Source organism: Penaeus vannamei, chromosome 18 (genome assembly GCF_042767895.1).
Source record: "Penaeus vannamei isolate JL-2024 chromosome 18, ASM4276789v1, whole genome shotgun sequence".
NCBI classification, from domain to species: domain Eukaryota; kingdom Metazoa; phylum Arthropoda; class Malacostraca; order Decapoda; family Penaeidae; genus Penaeus; species Penaeus vannamei.
Window position 1 is genome coordinate 12,858,699 of NC_091566.1, and position 7,500 is coordinate 12,866,198.

General features: G+C 42.1%; 1 protein-coding gene across 4 annotated transcripts in view; it reads left to right on the top strand.

The window, feature by feature from the left end:
- Nucleotides 1-463, top strand: part of LOC113826701 (protein tramtrack, beta isoform) — a 126,656-nt gene extending 126,193 nt beyond the window's left edge. For all 4 annotated transcript variants that reach the window (XM_070132899.1, XM_070132901.1, XM_070132900.1 and 1 more), the window contains exon 8: nt 1-463. This exon is cut by the window's left edge and continues 800 nt beyond it. The gene's annotated coding sequence lies outside the window, so the exon portion shown is untranslated.
- Nucleotides 464-7,500: the final 7,037 nt, after the last annotated feature.

Genomic DNA, 7,500 nt, shown 5'->3' on the forward strand with positions numbered 1-7,500 from the left:
AGAGAAGTATATTTGTAGAGAACACTAATCACTATTTTTCATGTAACAATTCCAAGCTGAGATCAGATGTCGTCTCATTGTAGAAAACTTTTATCTCCCTGGAAATGTACATCTGTTTTCCTGCTCTTTTTATAGTCAACTAGTGTACAGTGCTTCTGTATGTGTAATGTGGATTTAATGTCCATCAGAGGATACATTCCAGGGGTACCACTGACTTGTGCCTGGAGGAATACTACCCTCAAGAGGTTATCTGAGTTCTGTACCCACATTACATAACTAATATTTGAATGGTAATGCACAAAATAATAATAATATAATTATTACTGTATTTATTCTGGAATGAGTATAGGGTCTCTTGTTTGAAATTATTTTAACTTTTGCCAGTACCTAACGGAAAATGTATTTTTATACTGAGTTAGTGGCAAATCAATATTTTTTTGTTCAATATAACATAAAATATGAAGTTGTAGTTTTCTTGTCCATTACCTTGAGTATTTTATATGAAATAAGATGACAACCAAAGCTGAATATAATCTTTCAGTTTTATAGATAATGATGAGTTTTATAGATAATGATGATGGTACATTAGAAACTGAATGAAATATACTGGAAGTATCAAAAGTATTGCATAAAAATATCTTGGATTGGTACATGGACCACAAATATAATACTCTCAAATGTGACGACTGCAACAAAGTCTAAATTAGCTTAAGGCAGGAGCTGTGATTTCTGCAGAAAATCGTCTCCATCAAAGAAATACAAAAATTGTCCAATGCTGAAGCAAGGTGAATGGTGTGCCATAGGTAACTACACACCTGTAAAAAACTTGCAAGGTTAGCAATGTGCAAATGCTACCAACACCCCAAACTGATCTAGTATTGCAAAGACCCACTAGCCTCTAGGGCAGAAACAAAATGGAAGGCCCTCAGAAAGACCATATTCCAGGCAATAAATAGGGGAAGAACACCCATACCCTTTGTTGTCTTTGGGGGGGCTTAGGAAATGGAGACTTGGGGCCTAATGCTGGAGATCACCCCTACCGTGAGCCTCAGCCCTTGACTCAACTAATCTTACACAGTCTTCCCCTTTTCTTTTCCTTATCTTCTTTAACCCCTTCTACTGTCTACTTCCGAAGGTAAGAGAGCTGTGTTGAAAGGTTGAAGGGCTGACTTTGTGCTAGTCATGAATGGCTTAGAGGAGCCATGGGAACAGTATTTCCTTGTTTAGTTGCTAAGCCCTTATCCCTTAAGGGAACCCAGAGGGGTGAACTGTATCTTCTCTCCAACATACTCCAGGCTTACCATGGCCAGAAATAATGATTTTGTACCTCTATTCGGGGCATTGAGGCTTGCTCCTTAATTAACTACCCCACTGATTTTAATTCTCCCAGTTCCCCAATCCCAGGCTCTCTTTTGACCACAATTCTGAACACTGCTACTACTTCCCCCTCCTCACTGCCTACTGTCATCTCAGATTAGTCCAAATCATCTGTTCAGGCTATTACTCAAGCTCTAGAAAACATTCCTCCTTTACCAACATCCTCTACTCCATCTCCTCCACTAAAACATTATCAGCACTGACTGTCTTCACTGGCAAACCTATTCCTGGCTTGCCTCATCGGAACGGTCTCATTTCCCCGTCAAATTGCCCTGTCTATGACAAGGATTGGTCAGAATGTGTAGAAGACTCAGAACAGTCTCATTTCCCCGACAAACTGCCCTGTCTACAACAAGGATTGGTCAGACTGTGGAGAAGACTCACTTGGCTGCCTTGTTGACTGTGATACAGTTATCAGTACGATGCTGCACCATTCCTCCTAGAGGCTGCCATAAGTCCTCCATATAGGATGCTATAAAAGAGACTATACACCTCTTAGGACGCCACGTGTGTGCTACCCACGTGGGGAGTGTGTACCCACATGGGGAGCGGATCGCGCTTCACCCAGGCCATGCTTGTCTGCCTGCGCCGGGGTATCCCCAAGGCTTATAAGAGGTCAGGAGAACCTGACCTCCCCCTCAGATCTTCGGCGAGCTTGCCCATGACCGGCCAGCCTTGCCTCTCCGGCGGGTTGGCCAGGCTGACACCCACACTGACTACTGGCATATCGTAGTCTTTTCATATTGTGTGTTATTAATAAGTGTGAAACCACATCATTGTATCACTGCACCACCAGTAAATTCAAACAACCCATATAGAAGGGCTATCGGTACCTTTTATATATATCACCTTTTATACTCCATCACTATTGCCAAGGATACTTTCTGTAGACATGACCTCCCCAATGGTTATATTGGTAAATTCCCCCCCCCCCCCCTGTCCAACTATATCAACCAACCCTTTTGGCATCTAAGCCACCCTGCCAAACACTGCCACTCCAAAACTTGATAACCTCTATGTGCCAAACATATCAAAATGCTCTGCACAATCAGGCACGTGTGTCAAACACCTACTTCCTCTTTTTTGTTCTTGCTGTCGCAAAGACTAAACCTCATCCCATCTGCCACACCCAAGGTACTTATAAAGACCATGGCTGCACCCTCTCCTCTGTCTACCTCTTCCTCTACCCCTTAGGCGTCTGTCTGTCTCTTCTCCCCTCACAAGAAAATCCTCATTTCTCTAACTACCTCTTCGTCTACCACTCAGATGCCCGGCTCTTCTCCCCCTCATAAGGAAACCTTAATTTCTCAAATCTCCACAACCAACTCCATTGCAGAAACTGATATATTCCAAACTTTCTAATTATGTCCCAAATCGACTGAGACCCCTCATCCACTCATCTTACTACTCCTCCTACTTACAATTACACCATTATTGCCAAGATAACCTTCCGTAGACGTTACCTCCCCCATGAAGTTTATTGGTGGAAAGTCCTGTCTTGTCTGACCATTTCGACCCTTCCCCCGTCACTGTCTGAAATGTTGGCGTTTTAACCATACTGTTGAACGATGCTGCTCCACAGCCCACTGTTATCTGTGCCCAGCCCGGTCACGGCAGCTCAAATTGCTATGCACAATTACGCACGGGTGTAATTGTGGTAGCTCCCATATTTTTTTAGGAGCTACCCTGCCTACAAATTCGAGTCTGCGGTAGCAGTTCTCAGATTAAAATTTGGCCTCATTCTACGCGAGGCCAGACAGTAAGCACGCCGACTCGTTCTTTCGCATTCCTTCATACCGAACGTCTTCCTTTCTAAGATGTCTTGGTATATTCCCTAATATCTCTTACCACCCCGCATGTACCCACTCTATCTCCCAGTCAAATTCTTTTACTATTATAAATGCACATACTCCAGTCTGCCACTTCCCCTTTCTAATCACTTTACCTGTCGCAACATGCAACCTAAATGTTCCACCCCATGTCTCACCGCATTCTCACCAACGATTACCTCTTCCTCTGCTCCTCGGAGATCTGTCTCCTCTTCTCTTCCGGATAAAACCCCCTCGTTTCCCAAACCCCCTCTAGAAACATGAGAACACTAAAAGCTTCCTGAACATCACCCATGAGAACGCTCCATTCACTCTTGGCATTCTTCCATATACTTCACCTCCTTTTCCTGGTCCCTTGTCTCTGTCCCCGGGTCCTTCTATTTTTCCGACTCCCACTTCTTCCCTTATTACCCTCTGGTTGCTTCATGACGGTACCTCTTTCAGTCTCACACATTTTGTTGTCCTATCCCGCTTTACTGAAACACGTTTATTATCCCTGACGGAATCCCTTATTCTTTTCTTCCACTTCCTCAGCCGTATTGATACCCTGTATTTGATCTAATCGTTCTTAACCCCATTTTACTAATCTCCGCCTTACCTAGCCTTTTTCAGTACTTTACTATTCTGAAGTGCATTACGATCTTTGACATCTTTTAATCGTTTACTCACTTTTAGCCTTTTCGCTAGATAACATAGGATGAACCGTATTCATGTTGACAATATAGAAAGGTATAAATGAGAATGAATATCTTTACAATCCAAGAGAGGTTTATTTTACCGGTTGCGAATATATCTTCGTCAGAAATACATACATTAGAGAAAATATATAGCATATTCATATTATATGTGAGCTAGTGAATCACCTTACGATTGTGACCTTGCACTCGTTATTCGCATAACTTCTGCCGCGACCTTGGATAGTTCGGATCCGACTGATGCGGTTTTATATTCTTCTCCAACGCGATGTATGCAACTTCCAAGATTTATTTTTTTTGTGTTTATTCAATTCTTTGTGGATTACTTAAGCTTCCTTCCAGTTCGGTAAGTATCCAGCTTCATCTACATGAATCATCATGGCGTAGGAAGTCCTGTGGTGACAGATGTCTGCTCGATGTTCGTTGATCTTGGTGTTGAAGCTACGTCCCGTTTCACCAAAGTATGCCTTATCGCATCTGCTGCATATTGAGCTGTGGTGTTACAATAATTCACATTTCTCAATGCATTAATTTCGTTGAAAATGCTGTTTCATAGTTATATATGTAATGGAACAATAGATTCGATAACTGCTACAATTTCTCAGTAGGAGTGCCAATTTTCCTTTACTGTTCATGTGTGCACATGTATTTACTACATACATGTGTGCACATATTAGCACAAACGTGTGTCCACGTTATAGCATGCTGCATAACACAATGCATCATTCAATATCGCAAACCGAGTGGTGCATGGTTCCTCGTGGGGGCCCGATATAAGCCGGGCCACTCTAGAGAAAAGTCCCGGACGAAGCTAGACTTCGCAAATTTAACTGACCTGAACTAACCTCACCTTCTCTCCGAGAGCGACACGGCCTGTCCACTGACCGCGCAGTGCGGGCTGGCCGCGGATCCATGCAGCATGACCAGCCGTATCTTTATTTCTAGTCGTGTGTAGACTCTTAAGAATAAAGGACGAAGCTGTTTCAGTCGTATCACTTCTGCCCACCCGCATAAATTGTGGGAGGTTAACACAATTATACACTTATGTACATGTGTGTGTGTGTGTGTGTGTGTGTGTGTGTGTGTGTGTGTGTGTGTGTGTGTGTGTGTGTGTGTGTGTGTGTGTGCGTGTGTGTGCGTGTGCGTCCGTCCACATGCGTTCATATAGACATTAAAACTACCGACCATGAACGTATATAATTTATACGTTATGGTTACATTTATTTCATAAAAAATACAATCAATATTTCCCTCTGATTACTTACGGTTTTGGTTATTTTAGGCATATACTGATTACTGACATATTTAAAAAATCTTGTGGGCGACATCAAGAAAGTGGAAGGCAAGTTACCAACAAACAGAAGACCAAAGCCGATATTGCACTGCGACTGAACATGATTATCTAACAAGCTTGCCATTGTTTTTTATCGTTTGAATTTAGCTTTACGATATTAACGCTGTGCTCTGGGATACACAATTAAATATAGGCCTAATTAATAAATGTTCTACAAATATCAATTTTCATGTCAATTCTTTTATTTTGACTACCACAATATTCGTTCTTGCATTGATTTACCCCATTTGCATATTCCCCAGTCTTCACCAGTATGTAATATATTTTTCCTTTCTGAACAGATGTCCCAGCACCAGGGGAAACTAGAGATATTCCTTTAAGGAGTGACTGGAATGTTTATTTGTGCGGAGGAAATGAACATTCAGAACATATTTTGACAAATAAACTCCCCATTTTTCGTCTAACATGATTTTTTTAATGATGTAACCATAGAAATACATTATTCATAGGCCTGTTTAAACGATTTATATCTATATTTATTATTAATAATATTACCTTTATATAGTCGTTTCATTGTCAATTGTGTAGGCTGCAGTGAATGTAAAATCCTGTTTCACTCTGGTCTCCTTGAAAATGGGTGCAATTAGGCTCGCTCTCATGGGCAGTATTGTAGCACGACCCTTGCAAACGTATCTCACAATAGCTGGGCAGTTGCAAAACCATAACGATGCTTGCACGGTATCTCCACATCGACGATCAATCTTGAGATTTTTTTTCAGAAGACAATTCCTGTCCAATTAGTACCTCAAAACAAACCAACAATAAAGATTGCTGCCGATTGTTAAACAAATGTTGCAGTTATTGGACGAATGCAGAAGGCAGACCGGGTGAACCAAGGAGAAATTTAGGCTTAAGATCAGCTGACAAGGCAGCCTTCCTTGATTTTCATATGGACAAGAAGCAGGCTGAAGCAATAGAAAAAAAAAAAAAAAAAAAAACAGATGGAGGGCGCACATGCGGGCGACAATTTGTTGCCATTTTGAGTAGCTCTCGTTTAACCCTTGTCCAGCATCCGATACATTTTTCAAGGGGTCGACGGCCATACCGGGTCTGCACCAAGGGCGTCATATCTGATTTTTCTTGAGTGGGGGGGGGAGCACACACACACAGACAGACACACACACACACACACACACACACACACACACACACACACACACACACACACACACACACACACACACACACACACACACACACACACACACACACACACACACACACACACACACACTGTAAGAGCCCAAATGTTGGGTCCTACAAGAGTTTGGTAGATGGCGAGCTTATGGTTAAGGTAGACAACCAAAGTGTCTTGACTCCTTTACTGAATAAGATGGAGTGCGGCAGTTCCTTGGAGCGAGGTGTTGCTCCTTGGCTCCCCACAGGGAGTCTGCCTGATCTCCTCTACACTGGTTTATAGATCGCATCAAGTCACGTGGTTAGCATGTGACGGACGGTGATGAACAAGCAAGCGATACATCAGCACAGCTCTTGTGGAAGAGAAAGACAACACGACATTGGAATGTCTGGTGTGGCAATAAGAGAGGAATAAACAGGGGAAGCAATGGTCAGGCGTATATGCATATGTATATGTATGTGAAGATACGTATGTGACAAACATGTAAGATTATATAAATATGTATCATATAGTAATTAGATATAGATATAGCTGGATTACATATCTCCCTGGTTTTAAAATGATGGTCCCCATCATAATCAAACATCGTCTAAATTCATATAGCTAAAAACAATAGAAAAATACATAAGAAACAGTGGCACAATTGTGTACAAGCCGTAAGCAACGTAAAAAAAACAGGACGCAGATATTGTGGCAGTGTATCAGTATCAAGAAGATTCGCTTGTTATTTTCTAACTGATGCCGAGAGTGCATATTCTCGGGCTTCGGAACTGTAGTGAGCGGGCGGCGCTGAGGGGAGTGCGTCCTCAGGCGGGGGGGTAAGGTACAAGCGGCGGTAGCGCCTAGATACATACGAGCGAACCTACTAAGACAACTCATAAGTTGCAAATGAATACCTATAACTGATAAGTGAACACAGAATACAAAGAATGACGTCACTGCACAATTTAATAACTCGATATTAAGAATTGAACACAGAATAAGAAATATTTAAGGAAAAGCTAGGTATTGATCACCGATTTCTTTTTCTACTTGTTTTCTTAAAAAAATCACACGGATTTTGGGTGTGGTGCGAGGTGAGAAGAAGCTGGGGAGCTGCAGGCTGAC